Source organism: Hibiscus syriacus, unplaced genomic scaffold (assembly GCF_006381635.1).
Source record: "Hibiscus syriacus cultivar Baekdansim isolate YM2019G1 unplaced genomic scaffold, ASM638163v2 tig00111466_pilon, whole genome shotgun sequence".
NCBI classification, from domain to species: domain Eukaryota; kingdom Viridiplantae; phylum Streptophyta; class Magnoliopsida; order Malvales; family Malvaceae; genus Hibiscus; species Hibiscus syriacus.
Genome location: NW_024063099.1, coordinates 340,870 through 363,673, shown reverse-complemented (window position 1 = coordinate 363,673; position 22,804 = coordinate 340,870). Strand labels below are relative to the sequence as shown.

The 22,804-nt window shown below is 34.2% G+C and overlaps 1 pseudogene; it reads right to left on the bottom strand.

Moving 5' to 3' along the window:
- Positions 1–6,484: 6,484 nt before the first annotated feature.
- LOC120163586 lies at positions 6,485–15,129 on the bottom strand (annotated as a pseudogene).
- Positions 15,130–22,804: the final 7,675 nt, after the last annotated feature.

Sequence of the window (22,804 nt, the reverse complement as noted above, 5' to 3'; positions counted from 1 at the left end):
GTTGGTCTAATCGAAGAAATAAATTTAGAGGAACCCACACTTTGAAAAATCAAATCGTCGAGCTAACGACGTTAAACAAAAGCGTTTGATGGGAGGCAACCCATTTCGTTCTATTTTTTATTTTATTTCATTTTATTTTTATTTTATTTTTTAGCAAACTTTATTTTTATTCTATTTATTTTTTAATTTAATTTTATTTTATTTTTCTCTGAACAGATCTGAATTCCGATCAAATATTTAACGAAAAAAACAGTGCAGAAAAACTGAATTGGTTCGAACTGTGCAGAAAAATTCGAACATAACAGTGCAGAAAAAACTGATTTGGTTCGAATAGTGCAGAAAAATACACATCAGATTCAAACAATGCAATGTAGAAAAAAATAAGTGCAGAAAAAAATAGATTTGGTTCGAACTGTGCAGAAAAATTCGAACAGAACAGTGCAGTATCGGACATTCTACTCTACAACAGCTCGCCTCGACGTGGCCGCAGTCGCCACTAGATTGGGGAGTATTCTTTTTCCCTCTCTTTGTTTTTAAATTTGATATACGTTTTGAGACAACGAAATAAGTGAGGAGGGAATGATAAGCATGTCGTCGTAATTTTCCTTGACTTGTTTAATTTTTGAAATTGAGATATTATGATATTGATGTGTTGGGATCGTTGGTTGCTAGTCTTGAATTTTGCTTTATACTCTTGCTTCCTTTTGGATTGTGATTATGTTTTGATCGAATTTAATTTGCATGATTGGTGATTGGTATAGCTGGTGAATTTTTTGTTGAGTATTGATATTTCATGCTTTTGTTGAAAGAGATAATCTTGACTCAATGCACATAAACTTTTCTTGTGAGATTTGGGCGTAACGAGCATACATTTTCTTTCTTGCTCATTGTTTGACTTGTGTGTGCCGAACTAATTAGGATGTTCTAGAACTTGTAATCACAATGCATATCGAGACTACATGTTGAATGTAATGTTTTAATGTGATAGGTGCACCTAGGATAAACCCATTTTTCCCAAAAAGCCTACCCGTTTATATATCCACTAGTGAACCAAATTTGAGCTTATTTCCCTTTCTTTGTTTTACACCTCATAATTAAACCCGAAGCCTTTCTTTTATTTTTCCTCTCTTTTCACACCCTTACCGAGACTTGAGATCTTGTATCACTCTTGTTTCACGAATAAAAAATGATGAAAAAAAATTCATTGTTTCGAAAAAAACAGCAAGTTGTTCACTGTTTCGAACAAAAAAAAAATAAACCCTTGTTTGAAAAAAAGGGAAGGAAAAATAGATCGTTTCAATTGTCTATCATCTATTCTTTTTTCCTTGTTTTGTTCTTCATTGTGTTTCATGTTAATTTGTGGATTGTTCTTAATTATTTTGATCTCTTGTTTCGACATTTTAAACATTTCTTTTCGACATTTTAAACCTTTCTTTTCGGCCTTTTCCCTACGCTAACCTAAGCCCCGTTACACCTTGTTTAAAGACCCCTTGATTATTGCATTATGTTCATTTTTCGTAGTGGAGACTTGATTGGATTCCAAGCCTATGGTAATATTTTGGTTAGTTTCGGTTTGAGCAATTTAATTTATCCCAAACACTTTGAGCGGATATGTGTGAATCTTTGTGAGGTATTGAGTCATGTTTCATTGAAGTCAGCAATTAATTGGGATATCCTTCTTACTTTAAATTTTCTTGGTTGTATCTTTGCTTGATTTTTACTTGAATTCGGAAAATATCATGGACTCAGTTCGATTGGAAGTTTGAGGGATAACATGAAATTGAAGATGACAACTTATGATTTTGATATGTTAATTGATGAATGCTTGAGGACAAACATTGAATAAGTGAGGGGGAATTTGATAAGTGCTTAATTTAGTTAACATTTTGCTTTTAAATTACTCCTTAATCATTGGTTTTTGTGGCTTAATTGTTCGTTTTCATTCATTTTTTGTGCAGGACGTTAGATTTTGGAAATTGCACTAAATAGACGGAATTCTGCAATTTTTTTATTTTCAGAATCGAAGCTGAACTAGTGGGCATGAATTCGGGCATGAAACATCCGATGAGGCGATAACGTCAACACCTTCTAGAAGATCCCGTCAGCGTTTCTAGAAGAATGAATGTATTGGTCGCACGTTTCTGGAATTCGGATTTGAATTAAACTCAAGTTTTAGGATAATATTTTAAATATTATATTTTATCTTTGTTTTAGGTATTTTAGTTTAAATAGGTTTTAGTATTTTAATTAAGTTTTAGGATATTATTTTTATATTTTATCTTTATTTTAGGTATTTTAGTTTAAATAGGTTTTAGTATTTTAATTAAGTTTTAGGATATTATTTTTATATTTTATCTTTGTTTTAGGTATTTTAGTTTAAATAGTTTTAAGTGTTTTAATTAGGATTTAAGATGTTTTAGCTTGTTTTTAGGAATTTGAAGGCTATAAATACCCTCTAAGGGTAAGCCTAGAGACATATTTCTCTCATCTGATAATAAAATCTTCTTTTTCTCTCTATTTTCGCACACTCCTTTATTTTTCTTTAGAATTTCGTTTTCAATTATGCTAAGTATGACATTGGTCATGCTTAGCTAATTTTCTTTCAAGCCGAAGACTAAAGCGAAGACTCAATTCCAAACGTGAGAATTCTAAGGTACTTAAATCGCTTCGGATTTTTCCCTCTGTTTTCTGAGCTTACTTTTCAAATCAAAATGATTTCGACATTGGTCCGGATATTGTTATGGTTAACGTTTAAAGAAGGATTTGCTTATTGAAGCATATTCAACTTCCCGAGAACACTCTTAGCAAAATTGTCTGCTAAGAGGAAACTGAGATCGAAATCAGTTATTGATGAAACGAAACAATCCGAGTCGGCAGCGAAGAATTGTCCTTGTAAGCCGACGTGAATCTTGAAGTAAAAATATGTTTCGATGATCCGAGAAATTTGAGACGAAACTGAAGTCTGAGGCTGCTTTCACAATAAGTTTTCTTTATCCCAATTTATTTATTTGTTTATTTAATTTTTTTCTCATTATAATTCTTTAAATAATTAAAACCCCTTTTATCTTTATTACTATTTTTAATTCATTTTTTATTATTTTATTATTTTTCTTTTTTAATTTATAATTAATTATTTTTTAAATATTTTCAATTTTATCTGGAATTCTATTTTTTCCTAAAATCAAGAAACAGTTTTACTAAATCATAAAAACCATAGTCCCTATGGATCAACCCTGCTTCTCTATGCAACCTTTTCCTTTCTATTTAATTAAGAAGCCGAAATTATTTTGATAACAAAACAACGGTTATCAAGTATTAATCACAATTAATTAAAAGCTCATTTATATTTTTTTGGTATAATTAATATAATATAAAGTATATATTAAATAATTATATATATATATATATATATATAAATAAATAATTTTATTTATATGATTATAGGCTACAAAAACATATCCAACCAAGGCCCGAACAAAAAGCCAAATCAAAGATACAACGGGCCACCCTAAGCCCATGAAACTAGGGTTTCACCCTAACTCTTCCAGTCGTCGTTTACTTCCAACTATTGGATACGTGCTTGATCCAACGGCCCAGATGGGAAGATAACTAGGGTTTCTGGAACCCTACTGCTCCCTATTGTTGTTGTCGTCGTCGAGACCCTCACTATCATCACCGCCTATGCCCAGCCTCTCCAATCACTCTAATGCCGCCGTTTAGCTAGCCATCACAGATCAGTCAAAAAAACGGGCCAAAATTAGTCAAAAATAATAAATAAATAAATAAATTGTAAGATCCAGTTGCAAAAAAGGAAATCCTGAGGAGATCTGGGATTGTCAAGTCTCGGGATAGAGTAATCATGTCATATATCCTCATCAAATCAACCATCAACAGAAAATAAAAAGAGATCAAATAGAGGGGAACGAAACCAGAGAGAAGAAATGATATATGAAACAGAGATAACAAAAGAAGAAAAAACAAGGAAGAAACTAAATAAGATAACATTACCCCTCGACTTGGAACATCCTTGTTTCGTCGGATTCGAAAAAAGCTTTAGAGCATCAAAAGGTAGCCCTTTTCCTTTCGGTTTCAATACTTGAGAGAGTGAGTGAGGTTGATTTCATTTTTGGGAGTTCGGTTTGTATTGGGGTTCGAAGAGATGGGATTTAGAGAGTAAAAGGTCATCGGCCCCTCGTCAGGGCCATTTAGGGTGGCCGGAGAAAGTTTTTTCTCTCGGTGGAGAGAAGCAGAAACAAGGGTGAGGAAGAGAGAAGATATGGCTGAGATAGAAAAACAATTAAAGTTGGGGTTAGAAAATTTTATAATGGGGTATTTAAATAACCCAAAACGATGTCGTATAATGGAGGGGTTAGGGTTTCTATTTAGCTCATGGTCTAATTCCATGAAGGGTCATCCCTGTTTTGTAACTTTTCATTTAGTCACTAAATGCAAAGCTTTCGTTTATTATGTTTTGGGAGTTAAATTTTGTCATGCTTATATTTCAGTCACTGTTTGTTGTGGATTCATTTTAGTCACTTTTTTTTAAATCATTAAGAAATAACGTGGATTCATATCCTGTTGGCTCCTTGGCAGGTTTCGTTGGGTTTGATTCAATTTGCTGTTTTATTCTTCTTTATTTGAATACTCTTTAACCTTTCTTATATGTGTGTTTGTGTATGCCATATATAGTTTGGTTAATTATATATGTGTGATAAGTTTTAGATATATAATTTATTATTATATATATATATATATATTAAATTAATTATATTACGAATATATGTATAAATAGGTATTAAAATATAAAAAGAATTCTAGATCCAAAATCATGTTTTAGTAACATATATTCCCTTTTTTATGTTTTTAAAATACGTTCATATTTTATTTTATATGGTTTTATATTTTTACTATTATTTTATTATTCACTTATTTATTTATTATATCTTACTAGTATATTTTCAAGAACGATTGCCGTAGAATGGGTGTGAAAAGCACCATTCTATAGGAGAAGTGTGATTTGACGATGTTCAAACGAAAAGCGAACTTATAATTAATTAGTCAGTTTCAGTAAAAGGATCATACTTTAATTTCTAACTTGAATTTATGGTTTCCACTGTTACGATGACGTATAAGTGATTTGGTACGAAAAACGAATCTTTGATAAACGCAAACCGATATTTGTCTTTAAAATATTTTTTTAATTTTAAATGACATTTTTAAGTATTCGACCTACCTAACCCAAAGGTCGATGACGACTCCAAATTCAAATTAAATCAAATTTTAATAAAAAAATCCAATTTTCCAAAACAAAATCATAATTATTTTTAATTCAATTAACTCGTTAAAAAAGGTTATTACATATACTATAATAGGTAATGCAATATCTTAAATTAGTTAAAATATATCAAGCCTAGTGTTATAATAGGTAATGTAATATTCTAAATTAAGTATATCAATTTTAAGATTAAGCCTACAAATTTGTAATAATAATAAACTTAAAGAACGTAATATCTTCATATTATATTGATATTTTCTTTTAGAAAAACCATTACTTAAACACACATCTAATTTTTATATGTTACCAATCTCCATTCTTTTATTTTAAATTATTTCCTTTAGATGCTATTTTATTGGAAAAATAAAATCGATGGATATTACTTAATAATTTTAAATTCTAAATTTATTATGAATATAATTTTATCTATATAGAAATAACTTTTATTTGTTAATTTTTATATACTAAGTTTTATCATGTGCTTGTACCTTTAACCAACTAATCAGAATATTGGCATATGTTCGATTCTAAAATCAGAGTTATGGGCAGCTTATGGTGGGTTAATTCTTGCGAGAGAATCAGGCATCTTTCAGGTGATTTAAGAGATGAATAAAGATATTGTTAGCTCCCGAGTTCGAACACCATAAATATCAGGAGTGTAAACATTCACTGTTAAATGATTAAGAGTTATCTTTGAATAGATATGGTCTTGTACTTACCTATATTAAGGAGGGGGAAATAAGAGATGAATAACGAGACTATTAGCTTGATCTCCAACGTCGATGCTATAAGTAATAAGACGTGCTTGTTAATCATGTTAATTGAAAAGGGAATAAAACAGCCGACACCACAGCAGAATTAGCCTTTGAATAAGGTTAGAACCCCACAACCACTGACAGATTATTTTGTAACTACTTCAATTATTAAAATTATTATTGAAGTTTAATTACATGATTAGAAAATAATACATATATAAAAAAAATTAACCATTAACAACACGTATAAGCTCTACAAACATAATTGCTCGACCCCAGAAATTCAAGTTCCCTGTAAATTAAACTCGAATAAGGCATTTAATAATGCTTAAGAAACCGTAAGCCTAAATTTTCAAGAGGCACTTACCAAATTTGGATATTTTGGTCATTAAACGGCTTAGAGAGTTGTACGAAAGGAAATTTGGTTTTAGACAAACAAGTTTCCAACATCAACAGGTAAATTCGAAACTAAAAAAAGAATATAAAAAGGCTTAAATCCTTGCGATCTAAATAAAATCACAGAACCAAACGTTCACAACTCCATAAGCATTTTCTCAAGCTTTTGGCTGGTTTGCACTCTTGTACATGTCGTCAATAACGCTCTGCACCCAAATGGTTTTTAGTCAATGATCCGGCACGTGCTCGTGCATGCACGCACGCACACACGCACGCAAAAGATAACCGAGACAGCAGGAGAAAGTTGAAAAAGACCAACTAAACACAAGTGAAAGGGGGCAGAAAAAGCTAACCTGATAATATTTAAGCAGTTGAGGCCTCTTCTTCTTAAATGTTGGAGTGATAAGGTCGCGTTCCATGTCAAAGGGCATCGGATCGAGATGAACGGCTCTTATGAACTCGAAACCTTTCAGCTGCGCAAAGATTATAACATTAAGTATAAATGTCGGGTTTATATTTTCCTTTTGTAGGTGGACTTGTAGTTTATGGGCTCTGGAAAATGAAAAGGGGGTGAAAAGCATTAATAACAAACCTTTTTCTCTTTGCCAGTCTTTGCGAGCTCTCCAAGTATGAACTCTTTGGCCTTGGGGTTTTGGCAGATGGACTCGAACTCACCACTTACATTATTGCCAGCAGCCCAGCTTTCGAGTGCTTCCTTATTCGGGTTCACGACTGCCACGAGGGATGACTCAAAGCTGTTTCCGTAAATCCATATCTGAAATCGATGAAAACAAGAAATGTAAATCCATTTTACATTTTAACTCCAACATCATGCATGGTAATGTATCACAGAGAGAGCACAAGAAACGTACCGAATCAATGGCCGACGTTTGACCATATATATTCTCCAGGTTCTCAACCGCAACATATTCTCCTTGTGAAAGCTTAAAAATGTTCTTCTTCCGATCAATAATTTTCATGCTTCCGTTTGGTTGCCACTCACCAACATCCCCTAATGCACAAAGAACAAAGGATGTCAACTTATAGATATAAAATCTCTACTTAAAAAGAGACAAACTAGAAGACCTGTGTGGAGCCACCCATCGACCAATACTTCAGATGTGAGGTCTTCACGTTTGTGGTATCCTGAGAATAATGTTTTTCCCCTGATACAAACCTCCCCTCGCGGTGTGCTAGAAAGGGCATCGTAATTCATTTCGGGAACAGATTCCAGGCGTACATCTACATTTGGCACTGGAGGCCCCACGGTACCAAGCATTGATAATTCATTAGGTAAACAGACGAAACTCCCCCCGCAACTCTCCGTCAGACCTACATTCAGGTTGATATAATGTTGATAAATTGTTGTGTTGAAGCAAGTGTGCACAGCTGGTAAAGGAAAAGGAAATTTATCACAAGAACAAAGGCCGACTTCAACTATACCATATCCCTGAATAACATGACAACATGCCACAACTCGCAGGAACTCTTCCACATGAGCAGAAAGAGGTGCTGCACCGGATAGAATAAGCCGCACATTCCCTCCCAAACCTTGCTTTACCTGAGAAAAATTACATCTCGACATGAGATTTAGTAGTCAACAGCATTTGTGTTGCCGATAAATGTGTTTTAATTAGCTTTTGACCAATATGAAAGTAGCCTTGATCATATTATATACCAATGAAGACTTTCATCACCTTACTGAAGACAATTTTGTCACAAATCGGAGATGCTTCTCCATGTTTGTGGCCTTTCTTCATGTTATAGTATTTGCTGTAGGTGTTGGCATAGATGTCAGATATTAGTATGATCAAAGCTAAATGTAATCCATATCAAGCAACTCTGCTAAACACAGTAACAAGAAACACGAGCACAATATGCGCAACAGATTCAAAAGCTCATAATCCAGTAGGTATTTGAGACAATTCAAGTTTTGTTACAAGTACAAAGATGGTCTTGTCCCTAAAGGAGACCACCGTCAAGGCCGTCTAGAGGAACAACTCAGAGTTCACACAGTGGGGGTATATCCGACTCCTGTAGGAGACCCTTTTTATCAGCTTTTGGATCTAGCGCTAGCATATCAGAGTGGGCACCAGCTCATCCGGTGTGCTCGACATGTGGCATGAGGTACCCCGGAGAGTGCTATCGAGCGACTAGAGGTTGCTTTAGCTGTGGGTCCTTGGACCACTTTGTAAGAGACTGTCCTCGAGTTTAGATTTCAGCCCCCACATCATCGCAAAGATCTAATCATCTGTTTAGCGAGGCCCAGTGTTCTCGAGGAGTGGCAGAGTTGCTTCAAGGTAGTATAGTAGGAGTACCACTAGATCTGAAACTATTCAGGAGCCTAGAGTAGCCTCATGCCAGTATATCGTGCGAGCCCAGGAGTACGATACTGCTGATGTGATTTTAGGTATATTCAGTCTTCTCCATTCTTGTTACTGCACTGGTAGATCCTGGTTCCACCCACTCCTATGTTTGTTAGGATCTGGACTGAAAGATAAATATCTCGGCTGAGGATTTAGAGATAGGGGTTAGGTTAGAGTGTCTAGTCCCCTAGGATTAGATGTCTTGATTGACAAGGTTTATCGTCGATGTCCTATAGAGTTTCAAGGTGAGGTATTCTTAGCCGATTTGATGGAGCTACCGTTTCGGGAGTTCGATGTGATCTTAGGCAGCATATTTTTCTTGCCTCGACAAAACTTTTCTACTCACTTCACTTTATAATTTTTCTTGCTCGGTCATATTTTTTCGATCTGTTCATACCATTTTCCATTGCATATTTTCCTTGTTTATATCATTAGACTTATATACTTAGTATTAGTTAGTGACACCTATTCCTAGCTGTAGCAATCTTTTAAAAGCCCTCCAATCCCTATAAAGACGATAACTCACTCACTACTATATTACTTGCATCGATTGTGTATACTTGCACGGATTTACTTGCCTTAGCATATGCATTTACAAGCGATCAACCATCAAGAATAGTTACCATCTCTCTAGGATAGACGATCTCTTTGATCAGCTTAGGGGAACCTACGTGTTCTCTAAAATTAACACAAGGTCGGGTACTACCAATTGAAGGTGAAAGATGTAGCAAAAACGATTTTTAGGACAAGGTATGGTTGTTATGAGTTTCTCGTGATGTCGTTTGGACTCACCAATCTCTATCGGTATTCATGGACAAGATGAATGAAGTCTTTCACCCATACATAGATCAGTTCATAGTGGTATTCATAGACAACATCCTTGTGTACTCGTGATCAAAAGAAGATCATGACTAAAACCTCCGTTTTATTATGCAAATGCTTTGAGAGTGTCAGTTATATGCTAAGCTCGGGAAGTATGAATTCTGGTTGTCAGAGGTATCATTTTTGGTCACGTCGTAGCAACAGACGGCATCCAAGTGGACCCTCAGAAGATTCAATTTGTAGTTGAGTGGGAGCCACCAAGGAATATGTTAGAAATGCATAGTTTCTTTGGTATATCTAAGTACTATCATTGGTTCATCTAGGACTTCTCGATGATAGATTCCCCATCAACAAAATTACTTTAAAAGGGATTATTTTCGTGTGGGATGAGAAATGAGAGAGAGTTTTCGAGAGATTGCCGTTTTTCTAGAAATAGATTCTTAGATTCGAGAGAATTAAGATAGATCTACGTGAGCAATGGAATAGATTCGGGATGGTGATGTTCTAACCTGCCTTAGAGATAAGCAGAGGGTTTCAATAGACTAAAAGGGATAGACACTTGAGTAGGATAGACAACGACTATAGTTCACGCCGAGGGGTATTACCACAACAACAGTCTGACAAACCAAGGGTTGTAGCTCACGACGGGTAGTATTGCCATAGCAGCAGTCTAAGAATACTTAGTAATCCTGTCGGACAGCCTAAGCATAGCATACCAAATCATTCTTATCCTGAAATAACTTCTGGCCATAGCAAAGCCAACCTAAGTGCCCAAAGAAAACTTCCAAATAGTGGTGAGCAAACGTCAGCACAAAAACCAACTGACACATTCAATTTATTGGTTTTGGATTGGTTAGCAACCAACGAAATTTATAACCAAATCGGGCTGACCTTAATATATATTATTTTCATTTATATAAGTAATTTAACCCCATAAATTCACCATAAAAAGCCAGTCCAATCCAAATTATTTTAACGCAACTCAAATTTAAATTAAATCCGAAGTTCTTTTTACACGCATCCATTTATTTCAAGTACAAAACAGTCCTAAGAATTGAACGTAAATTCTAGAAGCAATTTCCACCCAGACCAGCAGGTCTCCTATGGTTATATTCTTTAAGATTTGCAGTCAAAATCTTTATAGCAATTTCTGTTATTTCGACATAACAGTTAACTGCAGAAATAAGAATAAATGCTTTTGATCAAACATTTAATGGAACATTAAACTTTTGAGCAAACTTTAATCAAAGTTTTCCACAAGCAATAATGCATTGTAGAAACAAAAGGCCGGAAAACAGTAAAAGACGGTTAACACACTGAAGTGAGACATGCTAAATTGACTGGATTAGGTTGGTCATTTTTTTTAAACTGAACCAACTGAAGAAACTGATTAGTCTTCCTTGGGCCCTAATATCCTTTGTTCTGTGTACTGGTGAGTAAGCGTTGTCAAACTAATAAAACAATTTAACCCTATTTGCAATCAATATTTATTGCCGTTAGCAGATAAAATGAACCACTTCTCATTAGAAACTGAATATATAAGTAACTTACTATGCGAATGCCAAATCAAACATCTTCTTTTTCACGAAACCACCCCCAGAAACCTTCTGTATTAAACCTGATAATGTAAGAAGGTTATGACAGTCAGTCAGCTGAAAATGCAGTGACGTCTTTCAAAAGAAAACTGAATAAATTTTATTATGTTTGATGTAAAATTGAATCAATAGTTTATATCATTTATTTAAATAAATACTAAAAGAGAAAATTAAGTTTTCCGGCAAGTATGTATTCCAGGTTGCCTAATGTAACCTTCAAAAACAACCCAAAAATGACATTGCCTAAGCCAGGTTAAAAAGACCCCTCAAATACAAAAATGCTAGAAACCAGTCTCCTCAGAATATTCAAGAATGTAAGGAAGGTAACCTGAATAGATTCTATCCAACACACGAGGAACAGCACAGAGGATACTTGGCTTTAGCTCCCCAATATCTTCTACCAACAGTTTCACGTCCTGAGGATGAAACAAATAAGCACTTGCTAATTTGAATAAATTCTTATTGAAACGGTATCAACTAATCGTGCTTACCCCACGCCAAAATCCTATTGAAGCACCATGTGAAATAAATGCTTCCTCAATCACACGGTCAAAGATATGCGCTAGAGGAAGATAGAAAATATACATCGGTCGTACTCAACTGTTAATTTCACAAGAAACAAAAAAAATTAGAGAAAAGCAAGGAAGAGAAAAACCATGACAAAATTTAGAGGGAAAAAGATAACACAGGTCAAACAAAGCGACTGGTGAAATGGTTTGTATTCGAATCAAAAAATCAAATGAAAAGATCACCTGTTCATTTACACTCGCTAGCAGGCGTTTCACCCCTGCTATAAGAGTAACGATACTTTCATTTGAAATCAGGACTCCCTTTGGGTCGCCGGTTGTTCCACTAGTATACATTATTGTGCAGATATCAGTTTTCTTCTTCACCGGAAGATCAAATGTTTTATTTTCTCCCTGCAAGAAACAGGCATCAAACTTGAATCAGAATCAACAGTAACTTATAAGCTAAAATCCAGATCCAGTAATGGTTGATAAACATTAAATAAAATTATGAAACAATTATTAAAAAAAATGCATGAGACATGGTTATGCAACAATCTACATAACATTCGCTAGAGAATGCTCAATCACAATGAATACATGGAACATGTCAACTCATATTTACAAAGACAGAGACCCGTGCATGGAAAAGTAATGAATTATTAGCTCATATTAAGCACTGCAAAACATGGGTTTTATCTGAACTCATAACTAACAGGATAGCAGTCTGCTATAATAAACACATGTTCAGCAGAATAAATTTTTTTAGTGATAAATTCAAGAAGAGCATAACGGAGCAAATAGCCTACCAACTGCAAAAATTCCTCCCAAGAATATATCGCCAAGTCATGCTTCTCAGCTTCTGCCTTCTGCTCAGGTGTTACTTTCCCAAAGCTAACAATGGCTGCATAGCGAACATACATACATGCACATAAATTATTTGTAACACAATACATAAGAATAAAATCCCTGCCAACACCCCAAACCAAAAATAAAAATAAAAAGGGAAAATTACATGGTTGGTCATCCAACTATCAAAAGTTTTCATTTCGGTTTAGTAGTGTTTCAAGTACTTGAACTCTAGCTTAGCCTAAAACTTTTCGGTTTCAGTTTCAACCTAAAATATAAATATTGTCAACAACTAACAAGTAAATAAAATGCTCAAGTTGGTGCAGTGGTTACTTGGGTTTCAATCCTAGCTCAAGCACCATTATTTTATTTTCATCTAACCATAGACCAATCACACGTTGAAACATGTCACCAAAATGAAAATGTAATATAAACTTTAGCAGCCATTTTCCAAGTTTCTGAATTTAGTTTACACAACAAATAAAATAAGATGACTTACATTTTAAGTATTCTCTTGAGGCTGGAAATGTTTTAAACAGCTGAAAGGGCAAAGAAAAACCTTACATGAGAAACCAAAAAATATTTTTGGAATCACAGATTCCCAAATCAAAACCAAATATGGAAAACTGAGCAGCATGCATAGAAGCGAATGCTGATGATAAAAAACAGTGGATCTATCAAGTAGAAACTTATTTTTGCAAATATCTAGCAAGATCTTCCAAAATTGTTGCCAGAACAATACTAGGATTTCAAATATAGGTGTAAATATGCATACCTCATTAATCTTCTTTTCCTCTACAAAAGCAATAGAAACTTCTGCATGGCATATTATAAACTCCACAGCACCAGCACCTATAAATATACAACAAAGGATCGAATCAAAAAATCATATACATTAGCAAACACATCGAAATGGGCAAATAAGTTAAAGGGTTTAAAAATGTTCTAAATAACAGACTATTATGATATCCAAAAAGAGGAAGCTTCCATAATACACAAGCTTGTTGTCCGTGAAAACTGAAAAGTACTGATTTAGAAAGACTTGAAAGCATGCTTTTATTGGTTCTCAAGAAGAAATACCTAGAGTGTCATACAAAGGAACACAATAGAGTCCATGAGCATTGCAGGCCTGTATCAATGTTGCAGCATTAGCAAACATTTTGAGCAACAAGCATTTTCGTGGAAAAACATATGCTAAACAGAAATAAGTTACAGTGACATCCAAGACACCGGAGATGTCTACTTGATCATACCTCCATGCTTATTATCCACTCTGGGCAATTGACACCATAAATACCACATTTTTGTCCCTGTAACAAAGAATAAAACGCTTAAAAATTTAAAACACGCATCAATTGTGGTGTGGATATCTATCCCAGAAATAATTTTTTATTGTTATAAAATCTTGACAAATAACTTTACAATTAAAAAGCAAAAAAGTTAGAGCATTACTTTCTCAACACCACAACTTCGGAGGGCATTCCCGACTTTTATTACAATGTCGTAAACTTCTTTGTAAGTTTGCCACACATATTTTCCAGCCTGCAGTAAAAGCAGCAATTTAGACATGAAGTAAAAGTCAAAGGAAGCACTAGAACAGAAAGCAAAAATAACAATAAACTCGGAAAGAAAAAGGAAAAGAAGTCTGCAGCAGCAACCATACTTTCCCATCCACAATCTGCCGGCGACCAAGCATAGGGTTGGTAGGATATTTTTCAACCGACATACTGCAAAGAGAGAACGAAATGGAAATCATTATCCTAGATCCAAATTACTCATTACCCGAGCATAATAAGTAGTTGTCTTCCAGTTAGTTAACAAGTTCAATCACCCCGCATCCATGACTAAGCTAAATCATAAATAGGCAAAGTTTTAATCTCCGTATCACATAAGCATCAAGATCGAAATAATTACCCACTTTTAAATTATATATTTTACAGTTTTACACTGAGCTGAATAAAAACCACCGATCTGTCAATTAAAAGCATGGAAATATCGCCATCTTCATTCTTACTCTGTGTGAGCGTTAAAATTCAAAAGATTCATATAATAGGCGCCTCGATCTTAAAAAAACTCTCATACGATCCTTAAAAGGACGTTCCTCGATCTCATCGCCACTCCGGTGCGAAATCAAACAAATAAGGAAACAAATTAAAAAATTTACTGAACTTCAAAAGAAAAGAAAAAGCAACCAATTCGAAAGTCATCTGAAATCTAAAAAAAAAAGTCAAACTTTCTCTCGTAGTTTCATTATTTTCTTAGCAGTCAATCAAGAGGCTTAAAGTCTAAAAATCTAACCGGAAAATGTCCCAGCAACTTTCCATTCCAGGAATCGGAGCAGGGAATCCATCCTTGGCAAAAATACTGCGATAAGAAGGGCCGATCGACGGCTGTCCGTCGCTGGCCGCTTTCCCTTCCTCTACCTTTACTAAATAATTTTTTTCAGCCATTTGATCAAAAATGTTCAGATCGAACGCTCCGTGCAGCTTTTCTGATCTTACAACTCTCTCTCTATATATGAAGGCACCTCAGAGTGAATTGTGGAGAAGGAATTTTTTGAGAGAAAAAATATATAGCTCCTAATAAATAGGCGGCTGTGGACAACCCTGTTTCTTTTTACTATTATTTTTATTAATTTCCTTTTAGGTTCGGGCATGCATTTGTATTGTAGTAATACTTGGTCAAGCTACGTCTTCCTCACGTTAAAATTTTTTATTTGTTTATTATAATTATATATTTGATAAATTCTTAAAATACCTAGACCTACTAATATATATATGTGGTTTAATATCAAAAATAAATGTCTAAACTATACCAAAATTCTCGAATAGGTACCTAAACTAATTTTCTGACTCATCCGATGTCTAATGTTACAAACGTTACCCATTTAGGTATCCAGGTCGTCAACAATGTTAATTTTCCAGTTAAGTAACACATATCATATTTAAAATTTTTTATTTAAAATTTAAAAAATAAAATTATATATATTTTTAAAGAAAAACATAAACATTTTGAAATAAACCAAAAACTTTGAAAACCTTCATTTCAACCCCTAAACCTACGTCGGCCATCGCCCTTTACCATCGACGAAGCTTCACATCCTCATCTCCCCCCAGCTACCAAAACCCCCATGAAATCGTGATCGATCGACGACGAATTGACATTTTATACCCAGCAAAACCTAGGATGAAAATAGCAAACTTGATGGTCAATCGATGACAACTACGATGGGGTATAACTAGGAGGACGGTAGGGACTATGTAGGCGGCGGTGGTTGTGGCCGGAAAGGGGGAAACGATAGGTTAAGGATAGGATTTGGGGAATTTAGGTATTTTGGAGCTTTTTTATAATTTAAGAGAAATTAGGGGTTTTATAAATATAATAATATTTTTAAAAGAAAATAAATTTTAAAATACCATATTGTGACATGTGTCACTTAACGTGAAAATTAATGTCGTTGACGACCAGGGCACCTAAATAGGTAATGTGTGTAACGTTAAGTACTTGGATGTGTCAAAAAATAGTTTAAGCACCTATACAAGAATTTAGGTATAGTTTGGGTATTTATTTTGGTATTAAACCTATATATATATTAAAGTACATTTAAGTTTTATTAATCTTAATATTGACACTGAATTAAAATTATAAACACTAATTTTTTTAATATGGTATCTAAATTATCTAGATTTTTTAGTGTATTGTTTATTAAACTTTAGAGATTAAGTGAATATTTTTTAGGGTAAATGATTTTTATGAGATTTCTATATGAAAAAATATATTTTATTAGTATTATAAAATATTAAAAATAAATTAAAATGAATATAATAAATACCATTCCTTTTATTGAAATTTTATATTTTATAAAATATAATACGTCTATTTTATTTATGCTTTAAAAACTACGCTCGACTCCAGAGGAGAGAAGGCTTGAAGGGTCGAATAGAACGAAATTACTAGGAAGAACTGGACCAAACCGGATTTGCGATCTGACAGCTGGCGACTGGAATTTATTTTATGTAAATTTTAAATGGGTAAATCATGAAAATAGTCCCCTTTGTTTTAGATATGATCGAATTTGGTCACTGGTTTAAAAATTATGCGCGTTTGGTCCCTTATATTATCGGTTCATTCGGTTTAAGTCACTCATCCGTTAACTCATTAACAAAAATATTATGTCACAATTTAAAAAGTAAAAAAATCCACGTGTCACACATGTCTTCTTCTTTTATAGTTTAATCATTTCATTACACTCTTCATTGCAATAATATATGCCCCATCTTTTAATTTTTTATATCAAAGACACATGTCTTCTTCTTTTATAATTTAATCATTTCATTACACTCTTCATTGCAATAATATACGCCCCCATCTTTTATTTTTTTTATATCAAAGACACATGTCTTCTTCTTTTATAATTTTATCATTTCATTACACTCTTCATTGCAATAATATACGCCCCCATCTTTTTATTTTTATATCAAATACACGTCTTCTTCTTTTATAATTTAATCATTTTTTGGATAATTTAGATTTTATTACCCAAAATAGCAAAGTTTTGCTACAACCAATCAACAAAAGTAAACTAAATAGATAGCATAATTACAAAAAGAACCAATGATTGGTTAGACTATACCCCAAACATTACAAAGGTAAAAGTTAGTACTATCGAGTCTGCTAATAGATTTACCCCTAAGCCGAATACCAACAGCTTCAATGATTTCTTTGAGCATAATATCGACAATTCGGAATCGACCCTGAAACATTCGCTGGTTTCGTTCCTGCCACAAGGAATAGATAATGCATTCCAAGCAATCTTCAAGATGGTGGTGATAAGGGACTTCCCTTTCCATGTTGAGCTTGCCCGAGAGACCATTTCCTCCCAAGTCAGAGCAGTATAATTCATCCCATTCAGGTTTAAGATCGATTTCCAAAGACCAACAGCCAAAGAACAATGGGAAAATAGGTGGTCCCTTGTTTCTTGGTATTTGTTGTAGTTAACACAGATTCCTTCAGTGCATATTCCCATTCTTTGTAAATGGTCTCTGGGAGGTAACCTATCCAAAATGGTCATCCAAGCAATCAAGCTATGCTTTGGAATATGCATAGGATACCATATAAGTCTATGCCAAAAAACTTTGTGCCCTTGCATCCGAATTTTGTCCCAGATTTCCTTAACCTGCAGAGAACCAGAAGAAATTAGAGGATAAGTTGTAGTCCTCATTTTGAGGATTCTGCGGATGCTCCAACTAACATTGGTTCTAGCTTCAAATTACCAGAAATCTTGCTCCTTAAGACACATGCCTTCTTCTTTTATAATTTTATCATTTCATTACACTCTTCATTGCAATAATATATGCCCCATCTGTTAATTTTTTATATCAAACCTTTACCATTACTCTGTTTAATATTTGCTCTACAAACAATGAAACATAGAGCAAAACAATGGTTACCTCTTTTCTTTTATTCACTCGTTTACTCATTTTCACCTTTTTCAATAATGTAGGTAACCCACATTTTCATTTTTTCCTCCTTTTTTTCTTTGTTTTTATAGGTGACGTATTTACTCTTGTCATTTTACATGATGCGATTCTGTTGGATTTAACTATGGAAAAGTTGGCAACAACCGCCCCTTCCTGACTGCAACCAAGGTAGTGGAACTATTCAAATTCCAAGGTCTCAACCATGTCAAAGTGTAGGACTGACCCGACCGTTCTCCATGCATTACCCAAATATGAAATCAAAGTCATTATCAACCTTCCAAACAATCAACTCTTAGATACCGCTAATAGAGGGAGTTAACAGTAAAATAGTGGTTTTGGGACGAGAAAGTTAACTCTTGCCAAAATAGTGGTTTTCTTAGACCTTCCAAATAAGCAACTCTTTGCCACCATCGAAAGAGTGTCATTTACTACCCTCATACCGAAATAAAAGCCACTGTAGTTAGTGTTGAAGTCTTCGTCGACCCCCATGTTACCCCAAGTTCCTCGTACTAGCTACCATGGATAATATCCATGAAACTTTGACCGATATTGGCAATTAAAAACATGCACAGTGTCGATGATATCGTCAAGTGATTCAGCTACCTTTTGCATGCCTTCAGCGTCGAAATCATGTGGTATGAAGGTATATGTGGCATGTTTGGGAACTTTGGTGCCCTCATCGCATCATAGTCTATCTCATACATGTGAGAGATAGGTTGATATGGTGTCGGAACTTCATCAGTGGCCAGGTAAGGTGCACCACCACAACCAAAATTATCATCGTCGACTAAAACCGGTTCCTCAGTTTCTTCATCTTCGCTAGAATCATCATGGATTTCTCCCCAGCGATTTTCAGCATCAACATCAATAGTCAATTCCGAGTTATATATGTTTCTCTCCTCGTACTCTATTACTGCGAATGTTCCACCGATTTCATTTCCACTTAGCGCCATAAAAGTGTTTATCGATCTGTATGTCGGGTCTTCAAACTCACTTCCGAAATCCATTTGAGATGAATCTCCAGCCACATTTCTTGATGACCCAGGAACATCAGATATCTTACGCACATCAACAAATAACTCAATAACTGAAATATTTGTTGACTCATGTATTCCAATTATGGTTCTAATATTATCATATTCTTCAACTGGTACTGCATCATATCTAACTAGATTGGGACATACCATGAACCTATACCTCAAACCATCAACTGTAGCTCTGATTTTCCTTTATATCATCTGCTTCATTTCTACAAATGTGACGTCCCTTTTGAATATCATATTTATAGGTATTTCAGACTGAAAAACAACTCCGACCTTATTTTCCATAATATGTCCATTATAATGGACAATCATGAAAAACTTGTTGCTCATTTTCTCCACAAATTCAAAATTTGTATTTAGAATAGCAAAATTATGGTACACTATGATCATAAATCATAAAATTGATATTATACAATATAAAATAATATTAACATAACAATAATCGTAAAACAACAATATTTATAAAAATAATATTAACGTAATAATCAATAGTCAAATACCTCAAATAAAATTTCGGAAGACAACTAACCAGGTTAAATTTATCGAATAATGTAGCACAGATAGACTTTAACTTTCTTCTATTCTTCTTATTTCTTTCTCTTTTCTCTTCTTCCTTCCTCTTTTCTCTTCTTCCTTATTCTTTTATTTCTTTTTTCTTCTTCTTCTTCTTCTTCATTCCTTTCTTCATTCTCCTATTTTTCTTTCTTCTCCCAGGTGCCCCCTCCCATACACTCCCCTATATAATAACAACCCAACCCCATTATTACCCAACCAACCCAACCAACCCACCAAACCCGTGATTGCAACATTATTCATGCTGTTATTGTTGCATATGATGCATACAGACTGGCATCAGGGAGGGGAGAGACGTATGGAGTGCTATGCGTCTTCGGAGGAGAGAGACGTATGGAGTACAATGCGTCTTCGGAGGAGAGAGACGTATGGAGTACAATGCGTCTTCGAGGGAAGGGGAGAGACGCATGGAGTGCAATGCGTCTTTCGTGTGTACTATAATAATCACTCCATTTGAAGAAATAATTTTGAGTACATTATTTTACTAAATAAAATTCTCAGCAACATTATCTGGAAAAATCAGCCGGTCTGCATAGGGATCATTATCCCTTGATTTTAAAATTGGTCTACTCTCATTGGGATCGGAATTGAATGCTTTTGTTTGAATGGTAGTGTGTTTGTGAGTATAAGGGGGAATAGATTTCTTAGAAAATGCTTGGTTATCATCAACAGATTTGGTAGGAAAGCTGGTGATATGGTTCGCAAGGATTTCTCCTTCGTTAACTCTCGAAATTGATGCAGTCTTTCATTTTTTATTAGTTCTATTCGAAAGAGAGTTAAATCGGTATCCTTTATCCTTGAGGTTTTATTTTTCTCTGTCTTTTTGGGGCTATTAGGCAGTTAACGTCGACAACGACGTTCCATAACCATCTAGGGGTCGTACGGAGCAACTTCTGACTCTTCTATATTGGTCATAACTGTCTCTATAGTGACACTCTTAGGGTCGTTTGGTGTCCTCCTGGATGGCTCGGAAGGCCGAGATTAAGCTGGGGTGGATGTAGAGTGATTTTGCTCGGTGACTGTTATGGGGACAAGAGTCCTTCAGGTGGTTGAATCGACCGTATGAGAAGCAAATGAGCGAGAGATTCTCATACTTCACCATTTGAATTTTGTCGCCAATTACTTCTCTGGACACAAGAGACTCCTTAAGATCAACATAAATTGCCACTCTAGCAAATCTCCTTGTATTGTTAATGTCTTTGTAAAAATTCAGTTTCGTTACTTTGCCAATAGGGCTTTCAATACTGCAAAGGATCTTCTTATTGTACATGTATTATAATAGTCCTGGAAAGCAGATCTAGTAAATAGTCGATGTTGGGTACGGACGCGAAGTGCGAAAATCCATATACTATGGCTTAACTGTCAGGTATTGGCCATAGATAATCCATGGTCCTTCAGCAAGCATTTTGACATAATCTTTCTCAACTTGGAATTGAACAAGGAAATATCCATTTTTCAGATCCATGAACTTGAAGGGCTGATTTGGTTTCCATATGGCATGAGGTTTGTTGGTAAGAGCGTTCAGCCCTATACTTCGTCCTAGGAGTTTTAGTATCACTATTCTCGCATACTAGCTGTCATGAGTTCGTAGGCACGGTCAGAGAATTGGATAGGGGGTAAACCATATTGGGTTCCCAAGATGATATCATCGTTGGAAATATCGAGGTCTTCATCGTCTGGATCCCGTGTCTCCACGGTTTCTATACTTCCATCAGCTTTACCTGCCAAAATGGAAGCGTAGGAAGGCTATGCCCCTTCCTGCTCATTCCTACCCTACTGTAACTAGACCTATAAACCTAGAGCAGTTGAAGTAGTATCAATATTTTTCTACGGAGATCTATACTAATTCATCCTGTATCGACATCAATCATTGGTATCGATATCAAAATAATGTTATTTTTTAAAAAAAAAATCAATGGGATATTGATTCCGTTATATTAATATCAAATTCATCCTATCCACGTCAACTTTGGGGCCGAAATTCAAACTAAATTAAAAACACACTAAAAATTAAGTGACGAAATATATATATTTTTAGAAATAATATCTTAATCTGATTATTACCGTTATCATATGCTGGCATATCTTAATCTGCAAGACCTAGAGATCCTACTTATATAATATTTTATATTATACATTACTATAAATATGGATATATGAATGACTGATTCAAAAATATTATTTATCTTATTATTCAAAATATATTTGGGTAATCGATTCTATCAAATTGCGCTGATTGTTATGCCTGTTCTTTTTCTACAACAAAGAGGAAGAGTACAAGTAGTTAAGAACTTTTCAAAGTAATTTGCCATATTATTTTAGTTTAGTTATTGTTTTAGTCCATTTACTATGCTGAAATTAAAATCTAAGCTTTATATTTTTTATTAGTATTTCAAATTGATAATATTCATAGTTATTTCTAAGGGTGAGCAAAACTCAACTCAGCTCAAAAAATTAATTTTTTTACTCTACTTGACTCAACTCGAAAAAATTCGACTCGAATTGACTTCAAGTTATAATTTCATAAACTCGACTCTACTCGAAAAATATTTCAAATTCAAGTCGAGTTATAAAATACAACTCAAATAACTTGAATAGTAATTATAACAACTCGAAATTTTGGTAATTAGTGAATTAATTTTTAAGTTTGAATCAAGTCCCTCAACTCCGTATGATTTATATAATAATGTAAATTGAAATCAAATAGTATCACAATATTATAAATATTTAGAATTAAATTTAAACAAAAAACTTGAAAACTTCATTTGACTTGACTAAAAAAAATTAAATATAGTTTGAGTTATAAAATAAGACTCGTCAACTCAAATAATTCAAAACTTTTATTGGAATCGACTCGATCGAACATTACCTCTGGTTATTTATATTAAAGTGTTGATGTGTAATTTATTTCTTTAGATAATCTTAAATATTTAATTAACATATTAAATTTAGAGAAAGTACACAAATGGTCCCCTGACTATAGGGTAATGCTTCGTTAAGTCCTTTGACTATTAAAGTTACAAATGGTCCTCCGACTATAGAGTGTTGCTTTGTTGAGTTCATCGACTATTAAAAGTTATAAAATGTTCACTCGACTATTTATTATGTTCATAATTCATCATTTTACGTTAAAAATGATGACAT